Source organism: Harmonia axyridis, chromosome 1, assembly GCF_914767665.1.
Source record: "Harmonia axyridis chromosome 1, icHarAxyr1.1, whole genome shotgun sequence".
In the NCBI taxonomy this organism is placed as follows: domain Eukaryota; kingdom Metazoa; phylum Arthropoda; class Insecta; order Coleoptera; family Coccinellidae; genus Harmonia; species Harmonia axyridis.
Genome location: NC_059501.1, coordinates 54,627,981 through 54,651,362, shown reverse-complemented (window position 1 = coordinate 54,651,362; position 23,382 = coordinate 54,627,981). Strand labels below are relative to the sequence as shown.

The following is a 23,382-nucleotide window of genomic DNA, read 5'->3' as shown; positions in this document are numbered from 1 at the left end:
TAGCATATACCCTTTTGGCACTATTAGGGTACGTTGGAGAATAGAATTCTCGGTTTGTTTACAGGTAGTTCTACTGTTAAACAAACAAAAATAATAATTTTCAATGGTTGAAAATATAGTCGTCCAATAGAAATGATATTTTTAAAATGAGTTCAGAAGTTGGAATGTTCATGCAAAGTTTCGTGAGAATCGTTTTTTCATATATCAAAATTGTTATAAAATAAATAAAATAAAATTTCTGTGCTATCTATAGAGTGAGTTATCCAAAATTCTGCTATTCATATCTCAACAAGAATCGAATCAGGAAAAACTTTGGTCCCTTTGTTTAGAGAAGATAACATCACCCTGTATGTCGAATAATGGTAATCTCAAGTATAACTCCGAAACTATTTCTTTTGAATACGAATTGGCACTGATAAAATCAAAATGAAAATCAAATTTCCAACTTCAATTTCAAACTGGCATCAATCAAAAACAAACTGACAATAATCAAAACCACATTGGCACTTGTCGAATTTAAATTGACAATAAACAAAATCAAATTGACACTTGTCCATTACAAATTGACACTAAATCAGACTTTACAGTTATGGAACAGTTGTCAATATTCTATGAATTTTCTGCTGAACGCATTCTATCAATTTCCTATACGAAGCGGTCGCCATCTTTGGAAGCAAATTCATTTTATGCTACTTTTTGGTAACATGTTGAGTAACTGGCATTAATCTCAGTTACGACAGTGATTTTGCGACGAAATCTAAATTCCAAATATATCAATAATGGAAACTGAAACATATACATTTATTAACATTGTGAAATGTTACTCTGAATAAGTTTCCCATACCTATATTGAAGAATAGAAAAATAATATACCGAAAGCAAACTTGGGAATAAAATTCGATTTTATAACAGAAAATTGTCTCTCATCATAACGTTACCTTCAAAAAGGACCCACAGAACCTAATACTGTCAAGAAAAGGAGCAACCCGTCCAGCAGAGAAAACTAACGTTGCCAAACGTTGATCCGGCAACATGGCGACATTGGATGACTTTTACGCTGAACTCAATAAGTTAAATAAAAATAAGTTAATCGAAATTATATTCAATAAAAGTGTATCAGACAGTATCACAATGAGTGAAAGTATCAGAAAACATATAAATGTGTGGAGTGAAGACGGTTTGCATGGTTCATCCGGCGATTCATCACAACTTAACCTAGAAACAAGTATCCAATTTGTGAAGTTGAAAAGCGAATTGGAAATTAAAAACAAAATTAGACGCTTCATCTGAGAAGACATCATGCCTGATGGAGGTAATTGAAAATCAAAAGTGTATTATCGAACTGCAAAAATCAATGATGAATGTAAACAAAACCAATACAAGAGAAATGAAAGGCGATGTTGCCGTTACTACTGAAAATTCCGAAATTATCTCAGGTAAACCAAGGAAAATGAGACAAGCTAAAGAAAAAAGCAGGATGCCCAATACTGGGGAAACACAGGTATCAAAAAGCGATCTACGGAGGGAATCAATCATAATGGGAACTGAATCAAGCACAACTTTCGTGAGTTCCCAAAGAAAGGCTTGGCTCTATGTGGGACGTGCAAATGTTGATACAAAGGAAGAGACGGTCCATAGCTACCTCAAAAGCAAATTTCCTACAAGGCAATTCACAGTGGAGAAACTTCCACAGAGAGAGAATGCCCATAGCAGCTCTTTTAGGGTAAGTGCAGATATCAATATGACTGATGAATTATATAAATGTGAAAACTGGCCTGAAAATATTGTTGTTAAAAGGTACAGATTTTTTCGAGGGACAAAAGAAAATAAAGGCAAGTAAAAAACAGGAAACGTTTGTAGTATGTAATCTCAATTTACAATCAGTTAAGAATAAAGTAGATATTATGCAACATTTTCTCATTGACAACAAGATAAGTATTGCTTGTTTTACTGAACATTGGACGACCGTGGACATTCTTCAGCGAATTGTTCCTGCTAATTTCGTTGTGGCTGATTGTTTCTCTAGAGGAGGAGGTGTCTATGGAGGAACTGCTATAATCCTGAAAAATGACCAAAAATATGAACAAATCAGGTCAATTAAAGAAAAATCGTTAGAAAATCATATAGAAATGACGTCAGTCCGAATAGTTGAGAAAAAATTGTTTATATTGGCCATATACAGGCCTCCAAAGGGATACTTTGATGATTTTCTGTCGAGACTTAACGAAAGTCTGGATATTTTGTCGAATTTGAAATCAAATCAAAATATATACGTCACTGGTGATTTCAATATAGATTTTTTGAAAGAGAGTCGTCAGCGAGCTGATATTATTGAACTTTTTGAGTCATATGGACTGAGTCGGATTTATAGTGAACCTAGTCGTATCAGCAGACACACGCAGTCATGCATTGATAACATTTCCACAGATTATGACAACTCTACTTACCAACACAAAACTATTGATCCATATTTTTCAGATCATCGTGCCCAGATCGTGTCAATGCCTCTTGTTGTATCTGGAAGTAAATTAGTAAGTAAAATGAAGTACATTATAAATAGTCGAAATATACAAAGGTTCAAAATTTTACTGGCAGAGATAAACTGGGAAAGTGTAAGGGATAATAATGCTGCAAAATACTATGAGAACTTTCATTCTGCACTCCAAGGCTGTTTTGATGACTGCTTCCCAAAAATAGTCGTTAAAAACACCAGTTCTCTAAGAAATTCTGACAAGCTCAAAAATAAGAACGAGGGACTTCACAAGGCAATCGAGGCTGCTCAAACTATATATGAGGTAAGGAAGGATAAAGCCTCATGGAAATTACTGAGTGTTCTCAAACGTCATCTACGAGAATATTACACGAATATTAGAAAATATCGGAATGAGATGCATATACAGCTAGCTGAAAATAAGACTAGAGCTATTTGGAATATCATCAGGAACCAAACGGGTAAATCGAAGGAAAATACCACGAATGTCAGCGTCTTGAATGCTGAGAAATTCAATAAATTCTTCTCGGAAATTGGAGAAATTATCTCGAAACAGTGTAACCCCTCTGTGGATCAGGCATCAACTATGTTGAGGAAGGACAAAGGCAGGTTATCATACTCCTGTCAGTCAATGTTTTTAGAGCCAACAACAGCTAGCGAAGTATCGAATATTGTCTGCAATCTCAAAAATAAAAAATCAGGGGATGTGTATGGGCTCAATTCTGAATTGTTCAAGCAGATATATCCGATTCTTTCAGATGCTCTCTGTGAAGTGTTGAATATGTGCATGGAACAAGGAATATTCCCTCAGGAATTGAAGATTGCTAGAGTGGTCCCAGTTCATAAAAAGGATGATGTGGATGAAGAGGGCAATTATCGCCCAGTGTCGATCCTGCCAATTATATCTAAAGTTTTTGAAGAAGTTCTGAGAAAACGCTTACTATCCTTCCTAGATTAACATTCCTATATTTCTGACTCTCAACATGGTTTTAGATCGAAGCGATCCACTACTTCAGCAATAGTTGAACTCATTGCGGGGGTCACAGAGGCTTTAGACCATCATCTACACCCTGAAATACTTGCGTTAGATCTCAGTAAGGCTTTTGACTGTGTTGACAAGGAAATACTGCTTCAGAAGATGGAGTACTATGGAGTGAGAGGTATTGCTTTGAAATTCATCAGATCATACTTAACTGATAGAAAGCAGGTGGTCACATGGAAGGGTATGAACTCTGGAATTAGAGAGATAAATGTGGGAGTCCCACAGGGATCGATACTGGGTCCTTTGTTGTTCGTTGTGTACATTAATGACTTACCAGGAAATGTTCCGTGCGATACAACGAGTTTATATGCAGATAATGTCTGTAAGCTGACTTATTTTTCCAACTTTCACTCTGTGGCGACATATGGGATACTGATATAGGGGCATACTCCAGGTCTTGATCGGATTTTCCTGAAACAAAAGGAGGCAGTAAGAATTTTGAGTGGTGTACCAAAAACACATAGCTGTCGAGAACTATTTAAAAAGCATAGGATACTTACCATTGTCTCCGTTTTCATTCTGGAGTGCTTGAAATTTGTTCACTCAAACAAAAATGGGTTCACTCAAGTCAGCGATTGCCATTCGTACAACACAAGACACAGAGATGAGTTCAGGAGCAAATTTCATAGAGCTAAATCCACTCAAATTGCAGTGAATTACTGGTGAATTAAACTGTACAACAAGCTTCCTCAATCTATGAAGAGTTTGCCAAGGGCAGCTCTTCAAGGAAATGTCAAGAATTTGTTGTTGGAGAACGTATTTTATTCTGTTGACGAGTTTTTGAGATTCGAGACTTGTGTTGTCTTCAGCGTGTTGATGGATTGAAATTTTAACTTGTTAAACTGTGTTAACTGATGTTTATATTTATATTAGTATGTTTTTTACTCATTATGTAATATTGCTGAATGTGTTTATATGACGTGGCATGTAATTCTTTCTTGATGGCGAATAAAATTTACTTTTACTATTACTATTAAACTGATACCTATCAGTAGCGAAGTTAGTTACGCTACCGATCTTTCTGCTGAACACGCCCAATGAATAAATGTATTGATTTGTTAGTAGCTAGTGAATAATTCTAAAAAAAAACATTATAATATCTAGAGATACCTTGAAGATGAATGTAGATTTGGAAATTTCAAGAGTAAATTGATCGTAATCTTGCAAATGCTCTATAAATGTGCCAAAAAGGACGTTGTTCGTGAAATGGTGGCAAGATAAGGGGTTGTCCATTAATCACGTGAGGCTAGAAAGGGGGGGGAGGGGGTTGATAAAAATCACGAAAATATCATAAGGGGGAGGGGGGGTGTAGTAAGATATCACGTGTATTTATTTTTTCGTCAAACGCGCGATTTTTTAACAAATATTTAGCAGCACGGCGCGGCGTGTAGTGACCTTGACTACATTAAATATATTCATGTACTAGTACAATACATGTTTTTCCTATGATTACACTTTTCGTTTATTATTATTGTTATGGCAATCAAAAAAAACTTGCAACCTGGTGTAGACATTTTTATTATGGTCCTTAATTTCAGAAGAAAGATTATAGTTTATACCTGTATTTAAATTGAGTTAATATTCAGAAAATTTTAAGATTCGTTGTAGGTACTAAAAATACACGTGATGTTGAGAAGGGGGAGGGGGGGTGGTCTTAAACCTCACTACGTATCACCAATGGGGGAGGGGGGTTTAAAAAATGCTAAAAAAAGATCACGTGATTAATGGACAACCCCTAAGTGTTGGGGCTTGTAAGAAATTGATTGCAAATATCCAATCAATTATCGCTATGATCCAATAAATATTAAGTTAAGTTATTTATTCCTACTGCTTTGGACATGTGAGTTTTCATTTCTTGATTTAATGATTTCAAACTCGTTGATGGTTTCAATTGATATACAGCTACTTTTCATATAATTACTTATGAAAGATATAATTTTTTACGAAATTTGCTAATCAAATAATTTGATGTCGCTAATTGCATTTCATTCAATATCAAATTGATGAATTGATTGAATGAAAATGAATTTGAAATTCCTCAGAAACTGAGGGACCTCCAAGATGAGTAAATCGATTCCAACATCCAGAAACCCGATTGCTCGAAAAGTTTTCACGGTTTCTTGTATAAAATCTCTCTCGCATTAGTTTCAGGTTATGCCCTCTGAGCTGGTTTTTGTCCAACCAAATAATCTTTTGAATGTCCTAAATGTATCTATCATATCTCCTCAAAATTTACTATCCGCAAATGTATCAACACGCATGATCCTCAAACGGTCCTGTTAACTAAGTCTGCACTCCAAACGTCAATCGTGTAACGCGTCGTAGTAGGGATTCAAAAACCTGAGCATCTGGCACGAAATCGTGGAGGAAAAACTACTTTTATCAATTAATCTTCAAATTAATTTAAATGAGATATGATAACTTCAAACTTAATCTCGCCTTAGCCATAAAAACAGGTCCTGCAAATCCCAAAATTGGACGGATGTTTGTACTGTAGAGTGTAGCAATCGTATCCTAATGGCTACCAAGAAAACACTGCTGGATTAAATAAACACGTTGTGTCGCTTCATTACATACATAAAAATATGAGGGCTCCAGGACAGGTCACTACTTATGACGACACCCAGATCGACTTTTCTCATTCTACCTTCCACAGCAACACCAACAATAGAATATGGAATTCTTTTTTTATTACTGCCTAAATAAAAAACATTTCACTTGAATGGATTCAGTGCAAGTAATCAGTCAGAGCACCACCTCACCAACTAATCCAGATCACCTAGAATAGACTGACCAGTTGTACACTTTTATGTCATCGGCGTACGATGCAAAAAGAGAAGTAAGCACAGATGGTGAGTCGGATACATACAGAACTAACAGCAGAGGACTAAAAACAGACCCTTGAGAAACACCATTCGACAGATATCTTAAAGGAGACAGCCTCCAAAGTTATATTCAATCCTACTTGTATGAACCATATTGTTAATAGTGAGAGTAAGCTTCTCCAAAGCACGGTCAGCGATGGCAAATTATATCTCGGAGTATAATGAATATAATGAAAAGCACTTTCAAAAACAAAATAATCGCAATCACTGGCAGGGCAGATGGACTGACACTGAAAATACATTAAAAGAATTCAAACAATGTATTAAGACAGCATACCCATAGATAACAACACCTAGATAAGAAATAACATAACTAACACACCTCTACTTATTGAAGAGAGAACAAAAATCTCAATATGAACAATGTAATGTAGAACTAAGTGTCATACAATACACTTATCTTACGAATGCGGAAAATACACCAAATATCAGCTGAATAATGTAGCGAACACAATTTGTTTTTGGTTGAATCGATCAACTGTAATTCTATTAAATTGGGATAATGAAACACCGGAGTTCTTAACTGATATATTGAATTTGGCTGAACAAGTTATGTGTTTACAAGGTAACAGCTACGAGCGCACTGAATATGGTACCCCGATTTCCTGGGGATGTTAAGTGTCGCTTTGGATTTTGCATACCGAAGCGCAATCCAAGTCCCTGATTGGTCCACGTCTTCATTCCTTGCCCTACGATGTGACTTCAGGATGACCATATGTAGCGACAATGTGGCGCCAAGGATGCTCTTGTTCTATTTTTAGCCCTCGCTGTACCTGCTGGGGTTGGTTTTTCGACCTAAATGCGTCTTTCTGAATGCCCGTAAAGTTTGCGTGAAATTCACTTGACGCAACACAATTTGTTATTTGAAAATAATCGAAACATATCTGTATACACTTTTTTGTCCATATACACCTTTTAGTCTATATACATGTTAATTATTTCTGGCCCATAAATAATTTATATACGGAGAATATATTGATTTATGTATATGTGTATACAACAAATTTGAATGAACGTATTACGCGACCAAAAAACTAATCGGCCAATGATCGCAGTAATCGATGCAGTTATTATAAAAAAAAAATGAATATCCCATTATGTAAGTTATCAAAAAACATTGCTTTATCGAATTGGGATCGATAGATGAAAATGCTTTATTGTTGAGAACACTATCCGACGAAAGTTCAGGTGTCTGGACTCTGGATAGATCTTGTTTCAGGTCTATGTTTAGAGTTTTCCATGTTAATTTTTGTGGATCTAATGTTGTGAACACATTTCATGACAGTTTTATTATTTTCGACCCCCGCGTTTTTCGATCCTGTCTACTAGAGGCGGCAATGGAACGAGCCTGAACAACGTACGTCTCCAGCGAGACGGGAACATCTGAGCTTACGGTGCCATCTCGGGAGTCTGCGCTGATCGTCAGACAGTTTTCCGAATCGGATGATCCATCGTTCATATTACTCGAAAAGGAGGGCAGTTCGCTGAATTGAAGGAATAATATATCAAGTTGTAACACAAACACTATATTTCTAAGATTTTAATGGAATGAAAGTCTCATTCTTACACCTCGAAGCAAAAAAAAAATAATTCGAAAGAAAAAAAATACCTGAAGTCAATTAAAATCATGCAGCAAATTATCAAATAAAACTTAGTATGCAGGGTGGAACCATAGACATTTAACAAGAACTGGCTTTCTTCAGTACCCAACGGCACTAATCCTAAAGCCTGACCTGTATAATTAAGTAAATAAAAACTTCAAGATATCCAAAAACATTTATTTCAAACAAGAAATGTGAAAACCAAAATATGATTTATAGGACACATGACGATATCACATGGAATTATAGCATATAGTTGCCAGTTCTTAATTTATTAATTTTTATTTCTTTTAATTTTCAGTGTTTTGAATTAATCAAAAACTAGTACTTTTCTTGTAATGGTTTCTTAAATGACTAACTAGGACTTATGCACTGAACACCAGAACTATACTGAAAAAAATCACTACGAATTGATAATTTAACTTCAAATCATGAAACTATACCAGAAACCAGAAACACTATTTCCGAGAAGGAAATATATCTTCCTTTCAGCGCATAAAATGAGTAAAATATTTTCCCTTACTTATACAGTGTGGTCGAACGAAAACTTAATACCACAACTTTCCGGCTTTGAAATGAAATGAAAATCGCTCGGACCCGTGAATTTCTGATTCGCGGAGAACAACTTTTCCCCTCTTCACATCCCCTTAATTGCAACTCCCTAACGGAGGTGAGTACAACTCCTTGATTTTGAATAGTGATGAGGGGTGCAATACCTCATTTTGGAGTTCTAATCAAGTACTATCGGAAATTTCGCTACGAAATTTCCATCGATTAGGAAATGACAGGTAAAATAGTGGAAGAGTACTTTCTACTAATTGATTTTGAAATGTGTCGGATACAAATAATATTCTCGAGATAAATTCTTCTTTCACGATTTTCGCTGTTATATCTTTATAGATGGATATTATGAAAATAAATTTAAGTCAGATAGTACCTACTCGGTACGATCTTCAAAATAACACACCAAATCCCTATTCGAACTCAAGGGGTTGAGCTCACCTCCATGAGAGGGTTGACAAAAGCGGAAAATTTGTTCCCCCTCGAATCAGAAATTGACAGGTCTGATCGATTTTCTATATTTTCATTTTGAAGTCGGAAAATCGAGGTGTTAAGATTTTGTTGGACCACCAAGTAGGTATGTATTGGTATGGATCGTATATATATATTCAAGTTGTGATTATGTTGTTGTTGATTTGATTTAAATTGATTTGATCCAATAACTAAATTTGAAACTATATTTTTTTTTTAATTTTGCGCCGACTATATATATCTCAGGAGGGTTCATTCAAATTCAATTATATTTTTTTTTTAATTTAATTAATATTTTCAAAATTCACTAACTATAAAGAAATTCTTATCTAATAACTAAATTTATATTAATCTAATCTTATATTTACGTATTTAAATCTTCATCGACCTCATCAGTGTTCTATGTTATGGTATGGTATCGTCTTCTATGCTCCTAACCTCGAATGGATTATAACCTTAATTCGTATTAATTCATTTGCATTGTTTTGAATCCATTTTCCATTTGATATTGCTTCAACTTGCTTGAATCCAGGAAATTTCTTCTTGAAATTGATTAAATAATTTTCCACTTCTTCTCACAATGATTTTCAGGTACGTATTTAACAATTTTAATATCTTGCAAATTTTCGTAAATAAATTCTTTCGTTTATCAATTATTTCAGGTAAATTTCTTGAGTCAGGTGACGTGCTCTCTACAATGGTTTTTTACTGACTGATTAGCTGTCATTCGGCTGGGCTTTATATAGATTTTCAATTTTTTCTTGAAATCAAGATTGCCTTGGATGTCAAAAAATTTTCCAAATATGATGCTTTCGCAATTTTCTCTTTTGAGGTAAGTTTTCTCTCTTCAATCTTGATCTAGTTAATTTCTTCATTTAATTCCGCATCTTTTAGTACCACATATGTTGCATTCGGTCGATTCGAAGTTACAAAATTTTCAAATATTCTATATACAATTTGGAAATTTTTCTAATATTCATTTTCTTTGGCCTAATATTCAAAGATTTCTATCTATAACTCCTAAAATCTACTACATATTTTTAAATTATACTATAATCTAATGAAATATATACATTTTTGTATGTTTGAGACATTAATTACTTTGGAATCCCTGATTTATCATTCGATATCCTATCCCTATCCATTATTTACAATTTTATTAGGAATTTTGGCTAGTATTACATTTTTGAGATTGTATCTAGATGTAATTCACTAGATCACAAGCTATTTCATGAAAATTAACATAGGAAATATAAAATAAATGATTATTTTTTATCATTTTGAATGAAAATTGAATATTCAGTCTTTTGACTCTTTTAACATTATTTACATGATATATAAATGGTTCCTGATACTTGAATTGAATATCTTTTGTTGATTTTATCAAATTGAACTTGAATTTTATTGATATTTTCATTTTGTTTCAGATCCTGAGATGTTTTGAATGAATATTGATATAGTACTTTAGAAATATTGGATTTATGCTACTTTTATAATGTGCAAATGAATGGAATAAATGAATAAAGTTACTCTACTTTTTTTTAAAATTATTGGATCATATCAAGTTAAAATTTATTATCTATTTGATGAATTTGCTGTAGTTTCCGAAGGATAGAGTCTGGTAATGTATTCTCATTGATTTTATAAGTTGATAATACCATTCCATAACAATTCCCCAAATTTAATATTTGAAATTTTTTATTTTCAATATAAAATTTAAAATATTAAAATTTCTCCAAAATTTTGAAATTTGATTGAAATTTAAATTAACTTTCATTCGTTGTCTGGATGAATTCATATAAATCATTAATATGAAAAATTCCTCTTATTCTTTCTGTTTCTAATTCTTTTAATACATAACTGTTCAAACCATTCTCATTATCTATTATATATGGTCCCTCGAATGTAGTTTTTAATTTCGCACAAATCTTATTCCGCTTGTCTGTTACCCTGTGGAATCGTACAATAACCAAATCTCCTTTTTTTTTTTTTTTTAAACTTCACATATTTCCTTCTATTCCTTCTCTCCATTTTCTTTATGTATGTTTTTCTATTCTTTTTCAACCTTACTTTTACCTTCTTCATGATGTCTTCATTATTTATATGACTTGTTTTGTAACAATTTCTTTCTTGATTCATTGAATATAAATTTGTTTCTTCTCTAACTGTATTATGCATTGTATTCAACAAAAATTCCACTCTGTTTAATTGTATATCCCATTTGTTTTGTTCTCTATTGACAAGTTTTCTTGAATATTTCACTACTTCTTGAATGTATCGTTCTGATGGTTTCGCTTGAGGATCCCTTATACTGTTATAATTCAGAATTATCTCTTTATTTTCATAATATTTGTCTTCTATTAAATTTTGTGGATTTTCTAGCTCATATATATTTTGATCAATCTTGTTTTTATTTTCTGAAAATTCTATTAAAGGTGCTGTATACTGATTTATTAATTTTTCATTGAAATTCATGTTAATCTCTCCTAAAATTTTCAATTTTTCATTCGACTTCTCAATTTTCTCATTTTGTTTTTCGATATCATTATATATAATACTCAGATTTCCTTCTGTTAGATTGTGAACTTCAGTTTCACAAATCTCCAAATTCTCCTCATATATTTTACTTTCTGTATCTAATTCAGCTGAAGATTCTTTTTGTACTTTATTTCTTTTGGTATATAACCTTTCCTTGCAAATCATTAATACATTCCCAAGATTCTTTTCCATTTCAATTATCTTATCTGCCAAATTAATTTTCATTTCTTCCTTAATTTCTTTCAAATTTTTATCCAATATTTTACTCATATTTTCTTCCTTAATTTCTTTCAAATTTTTATCCAGAATTTTCGACTGATCATCCAATATTTTCGACTGATCATCCAATATTTTCGACTGATCTTCAAATATTTTATTCATATTTTCTTCAAATTTTTTTAATGCATTCATTATATCCCATAAATTCAGTTCTTTTCTATTTTCTTCATTTATTTCCATATTTCCTCTTGCATTTTCTTCTTCATCCCCTTTTTCTCCAATTTTCATTTTACTTCTTGTTTCCATTTTTTTTTTTTTATATAATCAATGATATGATTCCAACAATTATGTATTAATTTGGAATTTTTTTAAAATAATGCTGTAATTGAATTAATATAATCATGCTGTAATTGAATTAATATAAGCCTGCTGTAATTGAATTAATATAAGCCACGCGTTGGGCGCCAATTGGTATGGATCGTGTATATATTCAAGTTGTGATTATGTTGTTGTTGATTTGATTTAAATTGATTTGATCCAATAACTAAATTTGAAACTATATTTTTTTTTTAATTTTGCGCCGACTATATATATCTCAGGAGGGTTCATTCAAATTCAATTATATTTTTTTTTTAATTTAATTAATATTTTCAAAATTCACTAACTATAAAGAAATTCTTATCTAATAACTAAATTTATATTAATCTAATCTTATATTTACGTATTTAAATCTTCATCGACCTCATCAGTGTTCTATGTTATGGTATGGTATCGTCTTCTATGCTCCTAACCTCGAATGGATTATAACCTTAATTCGTATTAATTCATTTGCATTGTTTTGAATCCATTTTCCATTTGATATTGCTTCAACTTGCTTGAATCCAGGAAATTTCTTCTTGAAATTGATTAAATAATTTTCCACTTCTTCTCACAATGATTTTCAGGTACGTATTTAACAATTTTAATATCTTGCAAATTTTCGTAAATAAATTCTTTCGTTTATCAATTATTTCAGGTAAATTTCTTGAGTCAGGTGACGTGCTCTCTACAATGGTTTTTTACTGACTGATTAGCTGTCATTCGGCTGGGCTTTATATAGATTTTCAATTTTTTCTTGAAATCAAGATTGCCTTGGATGTCAAAAAATTTTCCAAATATGATGCTTTCGCAATTTTCTCTTTTGAGGTAAGTTTTCTCTCTTCAATCTTGATCTAGTTAATTTCTTCATTTAATTCCGCATCTTTTAGTACCACATATGTTGCATTCGGTCGATTCGAAGTTACAAAATTTTCAAATATTCTATATACAATTTGGAAATTTTTCTAATATTCATTTTCTTTGGCCTAATATTCAAAGATTTCTATCTATAACTCCTAAAATCTACTACATATTTTTAAATTATACTATAATCTAATGAAATATATACATTTTTGTATGTTTGAGACATTAATTACTTTGGAATCCCTGATTTATCATTCGATATCCTATCCCTATCCATTATTTACAATTTTATTAGGAATTTTGGCTAGTATTACATTTTTGAGATTGTATCTAGATGTAATTCACTAGATCACAAGCTATTTCATGAAAATTAACATAGGAAATATAAAATAAATGATTATTTTTTATCATTTTGAATGAAAATTGAATATTCAGTCTTTTGACTCTTTTAACATTATTTACATGATATATAAATGGTTCCTGATACTTGAATTGAATATCTTTTGTTGATTTTATCAAATTGAACTTGAATTTTATTGATATTTTCATTTTGTTTCAGATCCTGAGATGTTTTGAATGAATATTGATATAGTACTTTAGAAATATTGGATTTATGCTACTTTTATAATGTGCAAATGAATGGAATAAATGAATAAAGTTACTCTACTTTTTTTTAAAATTATTGGATCATATCAAGTTAAAATTTATTATCTATTTGATGAATTTGCTGTAGTTTCCGAAGGATAGAGTCTGGTAATGTATTCTCATTGATTTTATAAGTTGATAATACCATTCCATAACAGTATATCCTTTGGTTTCTGAGGCAGTAATCTTTCGGAGCAGATTTAATAATTTCAGGAGGAGTACTTTGAATACTGTGATCTAATTCGGTAGATGCTGCCAGTTTTGTTTGTTCCATAGAGTATTGAACATAGATAGAGAAAGTACACGCAATTTTCACATGTCCCCAACATGGTTAGATAACATTGTCGGATTGTGAAATATTTTCGAATCCACAATTTAACTATATCGTAATGAATGTATATTATATTGAATGAAATATATTTATTCGAGTTATTCCCCATTAAATATGCAAATTTGAATATTTGGAATCCGATATATTTCCTAATTGTTGAATTTATAATAAGCAGAATATTTACTATTTTCTGTTTCTACCTGCTGAAATTCAAGGTTTAGCAACTTTTGGTCTCCTAGTGTCATCGGTTGTTTCACGTCGTTTGGGGCACTTGAAGGTTGTTTTCTGAATTTCTGATATATAAAGGTATTTATTTCAAGATGTTTTGAGTTAATATGAAATGTTGATTCACTTTGGACATAAGAAGTGCGTTCTCTGTGGAGAAACTCGCGAATTGAGTGAAATATCGTATCACTGATATGTTTTCATTTCCACGCGCTTCATGTCAAATTCATGTTGGGGATAAAATTTGCTTTCTGAAAAAACATATGTTTCCTCTATCATGTTTATTACTCTGAGGTTTGTTTCAATGCTAAATGTTGAATTATGGCATTAAAAAATCAATATGACTGATAATAAAGTCGGATCACAAATAGAATTTAGTTTTTATGTCATCGAAATAATTTCGTAATATTCATTCCGGAACAAGTGGAGAAATGAAAATTCAGTCAGAATGCTACGGAATTAGTTGTTGCGGTGTTATTATAACATATCAATCAAATGATCGAATGTTGTCATTAAATTCCAAATAAGAAGAGCTACATTCCGATCTATTTCTATAGCAGTCGTAGAGAAAATGATTTATTCATTCGATCATTACCGAGGTCATCACGTTATTACCACAATTCAGGATACTGGCTAAATAGTACCTGCATGAATGGTTAATGGCAATGTATATTCCAGAACAAAGATTTTAACTAGCTGCAAATCAGAAATGAGGAATCTGCTGTAGGCGAGTCATTACCACTCGATTCTGACGAGGAAATCTACGCATAACTGGTCTTCTGATGAAATAATCAAGCGCGTTCTAAAAGCCTCGTCTGTTCACAATAAAATATCTATAGTCTACGCAATCTGATGGCATTGTTTCAGGACTGAATAGCTTCCAAACAAAACGAAGCCAAATATGCGTGATGAAAACCATTCGACGGTGTATCCACAACATCCAATCATGAAACAATAATATCAATATTTTATCAGGTATTCGAAATTTTGGACTATATAACTTTGTTTAGTTGTGGTTGTGTGAAAAATTGACAGTGAATTCATTGTTCGAATTCTCAAAAAACTTCAACTGGAAGATAGAGTTCATAATGTTTTACAAACTCGTTAATTTTGAATGAGTCTGAATTGATAGAATATTTTCCTAAATTCTTTAGCAAATCAGTGTTATAAAGGTATGAGAAAAAAATTATTGAGATAGAGAAGTGAAGAAAATTGGTGTTGAAACGAGGACTCAAACAAAAAATGTTCGATGGAACTACCCTCAGGGTGACGGAATGATAAAATTATAAAATGTTAAAGTAAAAAATCAGTCCAGAACTCTCGACAGGAATTCGTCAGAAGTGAAACGTTTCAGTTTCAATTAATACTATAATGAGTGATTCGGGTATGTTTCATTTTTTTCTATCCCGATTCCCCAAGGTATTTTCAGACCTATCGGAAGCTCAAAGCTTGTAAAGGTTTAAAAAACCGGTATTTTGAGCAGATTTTGTTACTCTAGCCCAGATGCCAGATGTACCATAATTTTCACGATGATTCATTAGCAGTTGATGAACGTACAGTGCATCCCATTTTGGGTGAGACTGCCAGGTTTCTCGCTTGTTATTTAAGATAGAGCCTTGCGGTTTTCACGTTCCTGTCCTACTTTTTCGTGAAACTCAAGTTGGTCTAATCAGATTTTGCATAACTGTTTCCGTTCAAGAGATACAGGGTGATTTTGGAAATTGATACTTTTCGGACCCCTCCTTTATCTCCGAAGTTATCAGGAATAATGCTGAGGTAAAAACTACGTCTGAATCAGAATTTTGCGTAGAATCCAGTGGCGTACTCAATTTTTTTTTTCGGGGTATGGTTTTGAAGTTTCAACACAAACCTATATTTTTTTCAATGGAACACCCTATATATCATTACTTCGTTGAACTCGTTATTTTTTCCCTTCAAAATGATATATGACACTATATAGGTAGGATGGTAAGAAATGTTAAAAAAACACTAAAACATCAAATAATTATGATTTTTTGTTAATGAGCAATGGATTTTCCATATAAAAAAAAGATTAATTGGATAATTTTCATTTGTGATTTTCATTTCTAGTAGAGTAAGCAAACAAATATAATACACTCATCACTAATACGAAAAACAAAACGTAGGTACCTACCTAATAGCAACAAATGAATAATAAAAAAATTCATAAACATTGCATAATATCTTACAGATTAAACTGTTCAAATTGCTGTCCATTTTCCCTAATACATATAATATACTACAGTAAAAGACATAACAGTCTCGAAGAACTTCGTGCATCAAGAGAGGCAGTTTTCCAGGATTCACAAAACCGCCCTTTCATAATATTAAATACACTCCTGCGTATTGAAAAGTTTTGTCAATTATGTATTAGAGAAAAAATGGACAGTAATTTGAACAGTTTAAGCTGTAAGATATCATGCAATGTTTATGAATTTTTGTATTATTTATTTGTTGCTATTAGGTAGGTACCTACGTTTTGTTTTTCATGTTAGTGATGAGTGTATTATCTTTGTTTGCTTACTCTACTATTTATAAAAATCACAAATTAAAATTATCCAATTGAACCTTTTTTTCATATGGGAAATCCATTGCTCATTAACAAAAAATCATCATTATTTGATGTTTTAGTGTTTTTTTAACATTTCTGACCATTCTACCTATATAGTATCATACATCATTTTGAAGGGAAAAAAATAACGAATTCAACGAAGTGATGATATACAGGGTGTTCCATTAAAAAAAATATAGGTTTGTGTTGAATCTTCAAAACCATACCCCGAAAAAAAAAATTGGGTACGCCACTGGATTCTACGCAAAATTCTGATTCAGACGTAGTTTTTAGCTCAGCATTATTTCTAATAACTCCGGAGATAAGGGAGGTGTCCGAAAAGTATCAATTTCCAAAATCACCCTGTATCTCTTGAACGGAAACAGTTGTGCAAAATCTGATTGGACCAACTTGAGTTTCACGAAAAAGTAGGACAGGAACGTGAAAACCGCAAGGCTCTATCTTAAATAACAAGCGAGAAACCTGGCAGTCTCACCCAAAATGGGATGCACTGTACAATAATAAATATTTGTAACATAATTTCGAAAGATTCAATATTCAGCACATAACAATGCTCAACAAATAACCAAATACTGATATTTCGAAATAATCTTGAATCCTCTGAAGTATAAATCTAGCTTTTTAGTAGATCTCAGGCCATCTGTGATGAGTAAATTTTGATGAGTAACCAAGAAACACACAATTGGGAGATGCTATCGTGTCAATTTCATACGGGTATTGGTTAGTCCAACCCAAAAAAAATTGAAATGTTCTATTTTTCTTTATCCTGTAATTACATATCTCTTTTACGATAATCACCTAACTGGTAAAACTTTACAATCCCTCGTTTCATGAATTTTTAATATTTGCAGGGCAGTACGCAGATTATTAAGTTTTTCCTGTAGACTTCGAAATCTATATTATTCCCACGTTTTTCAAGAGAGTAGCAAACGGAAGAATTAATGTGTTTTGTAACTTTTTCGAGAAACGGCCTTGTTTTTATTTCTTTCGTGATGATATTCGATGTTATCAGCTGGCATGCTGAATTTCATAGCCTTTTGATAATCTTCTCTTCATTCTAAAAACCTCAGCACGCTGTTGATATTGATTAGAAGTTTGCCTTTGAAACTGTGAATTATTTCGAAACTAGGGATATCATCCGAAACAAAATAGCTAATCCTCTCGCAAAACAAAAACTGTAAGTCTATTTGCTTCAGAGCCAATTTAAATATTGAAAATTGAATTCTTCAGAAACTTCAAACGTATTTTTTTTTCAATTTATAAAATGGTAACACTCAGACATGGACATCAAGGTCACCGGATCTAACTTCTCTCGATTATTTTCTGTGTGGTTATTTGAAAGATATGCCATTGAAACTCTTCACGGGAGCAGTTGAGGAACAGGATAAGCGCAAATGTAACAGACTATGGCTATATGACTAGAATTAAAATGAATAATATAATAAGCTCGGAAATATGTAGAAATTAAAAGACCTCATTTTTTTTTTCTAAAAAATTCACAGTTCCCTGATACATACTTCTAATTAATATTTCAGTACTGAGAATTATAGAATGAAGAAAAGTTGATCAGAAAGCTATAAAATTCGATATATGCGGATATATCGTATTGAACATGATAACATCAAATATTATCACGAGAGAAACAGGATCGTATTCTAAAAAACATAAAACATGGTATTTGCTCCTCTTTTGAAGAAAGTTTGTCATTCAAAGTAAAAATTTAATTCATTACTTTGAAATATATGTTTATATTGAAATAGACAGCGAATTGAGAAGACGAATAGTTATATCTTAAGGAATTGCATCACATTCAAATTTTTAAGCAAAACGCAGCTCGTTAAGTGTGTTTTAGGTAGTATAGGATGAAGAACAATGTCCACATTCGGTACAAGCTGCTCTTGATATACCGGCCTGTTCCATAATAGAGCTAGGCGTATTTATAAATTCCACCGAAAGCAGGGATTCTTATTGAAGTATTTGAATACGTGTATCTACAAAATAAATCAGGATATCAAGGTGAAATAAAATTAAAGATGGCGATGAGGATGGTTTTTGTGTTAAACTGAACGTAAACTACATCCTCTTCGAACTGTTCCATAGGGTGTTAATGAAGTGAACTGTAAGTACATACTGAATAAATAGGCTATCAACATTTTTGGAAATTTTTTCTGGTTTTTTTTTTAATACCAAAGAATGTATCTTCAATTTGGCATTGAAATAATTGAAATTAATGAAAAATTCTGAAAGTTCTTGGATAACGAACTTTCATATCCTATCATATCAAGATTAAAAGAAGAGAGAAAAAGAGGTAGTTGATAGATAGCCAGATGTAGGAAATTATCGACCATATTTTGAAGATGTGAATAGTATTATATCTATAGGTAAATATCATACAATTTTGGGGTGAATTCTCTGAAATGGCAAGACTGAAATTTAAATCCAGTATAAAGAAATAAATGGATTCTACGAATCATATTCGACTGGACTAAATGCCACAATATATCTTTGAAAATTTATTGTAGACTAACTTAAAACTAAACGTTCTTAAAACGCTTCATTTATTCTGTGAGCCACATTGCGGTTCCCGAAGGCATTGGAATCCACTGAGCCATATTCACATTGGACTTGAACAGTTTGATCTATAAAACCAACGTTCTCATCTATTCCTTACCCAAATGGGAATCTGATTGGCCGATATCCAAATAGCTTGCCAACGAAAATTTAGGATGGAAATACCAACCACAATTCATGGTGATATCTGATTTTGTCGAGCATTGAAACAAAACTTTTCGATCGATAGAAACATTTTATAATGTGAAAACAACTTGAGATTTGTATCGATACATCTGAAATTAACAGCTCCCCCCTATTCGATTATTCCAGTATGAATATTTCACGAATGTGGTCTTAAGATTGATGCGTATTTAAATCGTACATTTTCTTTATTTTAGTCGATATCTATAATTTTAACAAACCAAAAATCATGAGATCATCTCTGAAGATAACTCGCGACTAAAATTCTCGAAAGAAAATGTCTTGGTATGATAATTATTTTGTTCTTTCAGAATGTTTTCTGGTCACAACTACCCATAGCCACAAACAAAATTTTAGCGTTGATTTCGTACAGAACTTTCAACTACCAAAATATTTAATAAATTTGGAAAAAGTTCATACAAAATGCTTAAAAATGGGCGCCATTTTTTTTTACTTTCACGATAAATTTCTTTCATGCGATAAATTTCCTTTCATTGTAGATTAGTAGGTTCATAAGGAGTTTTATTAACATACCTTCTATTCTTCTTAATTCATCCTTGTAAACATGAATCCCGAAGTTGATACGTCCAAGTTATGAGGGTACTATGATTGAATATCTTTTTCTAATAGTAGCCGTAACTAAATTCAAAACTAGGTGCCTTCCGTACGTATAAAATTCTCCTGTCCGATGATTCTATACATAACTCTTGCAGCAAGTTCAAACGTGTTGTTTTCAAAACCCAATGATGAACCTACTCGCATTGGTTTATCTCTCGGTTTTCTTTCTCGAAATTCTAAATTCGTCTTTCAAAATTGGAATTTCGAACTATACTGACAATTCATCTGACATAAAAAATGAATGAGTTGAGTGATCGTGAATATACTCGAAATTAAACGATGATTTTCGTCGCTTTAATCTAATATGACTTCAGTCCACTATTCTTCATTTTCAGCTACATGCTATTGAATAAAATTTCCTTTATTTTCTCGAAAACTGCCATAACAAAGTCATACGCCATTTTGTGTGAGAACGTATGCAATATTGACAGTTTAAAATTAGGGATACCACCTAATAGGTATATACGTACTTTATTGTACCTACTCAGAAGAAAATATCAAATAATTGATCATTCAGACAGTAATTTATTGAAGTAGTTGATCAGAAAGGAATGAGTTGTTATTTTCCTAATTCTATGAAAAATCCATTCATTGTCATAACTTGTAAAACAAAATCGTTCGAAAATATTTCAGAATCACACAGATTTGATGGTTATATTTTATTATTATTTATGACGGTACTCGGAACTCTTCCTACCACGTATTAACCTATTATTTGTAAAATTTTGTTATACAGAAAACTGTTTTAACAAACCCAGATTTCTCAATGCAAAAATTACTAAACGATATCAATGGAATCATTCCATCAATTTCAATAAAAATTTAGTGAATTAGAGAAAATAATGTAGGTATAATACTCATACAGAAGGCTCATTGGAAAACTCGCCACGTCGTGGAAGAAAATTATTGCCTTCTGCACTTGTGTAGTAACTAAATATTTCGATATAATGAATCAATGAACCTAAATAAAAGAAAGTTAACTAGAATTTGATCCTTATAAATACACATGACAAATATTGGTCTCAAAATTATTGTTTCCTAGAAAAAAGTCTATTATAGTTTTCATTATAGTTTTTAAATGATGAGACGTCTTCCATCATCGTTGTTGTTTGCCCTGTAGACTTGTCAAAGACATGTGTTTCTATTGTAGATGATTTAGATCAAAAATAATCTTCGCGATAAAAAGGGTTCTCTTATCACACGAGCTATAAACAAGTATCAAATAAAATTGAAAAGTCATACATATAACTATTTATTATTCGTTATATTTTCCTGTGAAAAAGCACCTTCAGAAAAAAGAGCGAAGTTGAGGCATTGCGTTTATGTTATAAATATTTATCAGCGGTATGCTTCTATGCCTGGGTCCAATCCTGAATACTTCAAGAGCTACATTTCACTTTCCTTTGTCTACCGGAAATCATCTTCAAACTGACAGATATGATTCTTATCGCTGAGAATTGCTGGATTCGCAGAAATACAGAAAGAGTGCGAATTTGAATATAACGTGATTCTCTGTCTTCCGGAAGCTCAGAACGATTGTACGTGAGTGGATTCCTCGAAATTTTGATATTTAACTCACCCGTAAAGTTCCTGAAACAGCAGATGAAACTCCTAGAACAAAGAAAATATAATTATTTTTGTGATCTGAGTTTAAATGAATTGGAAGAGCTGATATCGTAAAAAACTGAGAGGTATTTCAAAATACTGCTCTAATATTCAATAAAAACAAATCCTCTGAATATTGTCAACTGATGACGTTATAAATAAAAATTATCAATTTTTTGTGTTCGATGAGAAACCTCATTTGATTTTCAGGGATATCATATCTATCTTGAATGGATAAGGTTAATAATGAGATCATATCCAATAGCTTAGTCCTAGAATGGAATCAATTCTTTCATAACAAAGAGATGGGTCTTTTCACTTATATAAAATGGTGAATAGAAATTAATGTATTCTCCAACTTCTGAAATTGCTTTAAGTAGAAAGATGAAAACTACCATTCACTTTCGAATCGAATCTCTTCACTGTCGGAAAATGCTGATCAATCACGTTCTGAATTCCAATAATTCTTCAGGTTATCTTTCATTTTTGTCACTTATAACGACTCAACTGCAATTTAACTTTTTCATTAATACGGGGTTCTTGAGAGAACAAAAAATCGCTCTTTGTGTCTGGAACTTGGAAAAATTGAATGATTCATTAGGGTAGCTCGAGTATCAATTAGATGTCAGAAAGTGAAGTCCTCCAGTTGCCAGGTTATTGTTCGAAAAGCGTATTTTATGTGAGACTCGATGTCGCGTAGAATCAGCATTCATGAAGTAGAAATTTAATTATGGACAAAATGTATAAAAGTACAAATCATTTCATACAAAGAACGGCTGAGCAAACTTCATTCAATATTTTTGTTTGAAGAATATTAAATATTCATTCATCTAGCAATCACTGTTTATTTTCAGTATACTCAATGAAAATATGATGCACAGGCTCTTTTTCAACATGAATTGCTCATGGATGGTATACAGGGTGACTCTTTGACTCATACATATATTTCACCCAAAGATTCCTGAGGTTGAAGAACACATTATTTTTTGTTTGATATTTTTTCCGATACGGCTCGATTAAAAAGATACAGGATGTTAAAAATCCATGAAAATATACAATTTTTAGTTATATCTCGAAAATGGAATGAAATCGAAGGAAATAATATTCGGAATATTGTTTTTTATTGATGTGATGAATCTTTTCCGAACCTAAAATTCCATATGAGTTCGGTCAACTCCACAATGCCCCCTATACTAAGTGAGAGAAAAAAAATCGAATTGAAAAAAAAAATAAAAGGAAAAAGTGTTTTTTTTTCACCTCAGGAATCTTCGGTTGAAATATATGTATACAAGCCTTAGACTCAACTTATATATGTATATCAGTACAACCGGTGCAAGCACTCCTGTTTTTAAAATGATATTCCACAAGTTATCCTCGGTATTTTTTCAGACCAGTTTCATTCAGAAATCACTTGTCATGTTGTGTTATTGCAAACATGAACCAGTTTATGTCTTTAAATTTTGAGCCGCCAGATAGTTAATTATTTGTTATAATTCGACAATAAAAAATTTTTCGTTTTCATATATTTTACAATTTCTTCGAAGGCAGCTGATCTCATTGTCCTATTTCTATAATAAGGTTT

At 32.1% G+C, this 23,382-nt stretch overlaps 1 protein-coding gene across 1 annotated transcript in view; it reads right to left on the bottom strand.

Annotated features, from left to right (window-relative positions):
* The window catches only part of LOC123671608 (hemicentin-2), a 425,727-nt gene that overhangs the window by 296,872 nt on the left and 105,473 nt on the right, over positions 1-23,382 (bottom strand). The window contains exon 2 of the mRNA XM_045605573.1: positions 21,775-21,806. The gene's annotated coding sequence lies outside the window, so the exon portion shown is untranslated. The remainder of the gene's footprint in view (positions 1-21,774; positions 21,807-23,382) is intronic.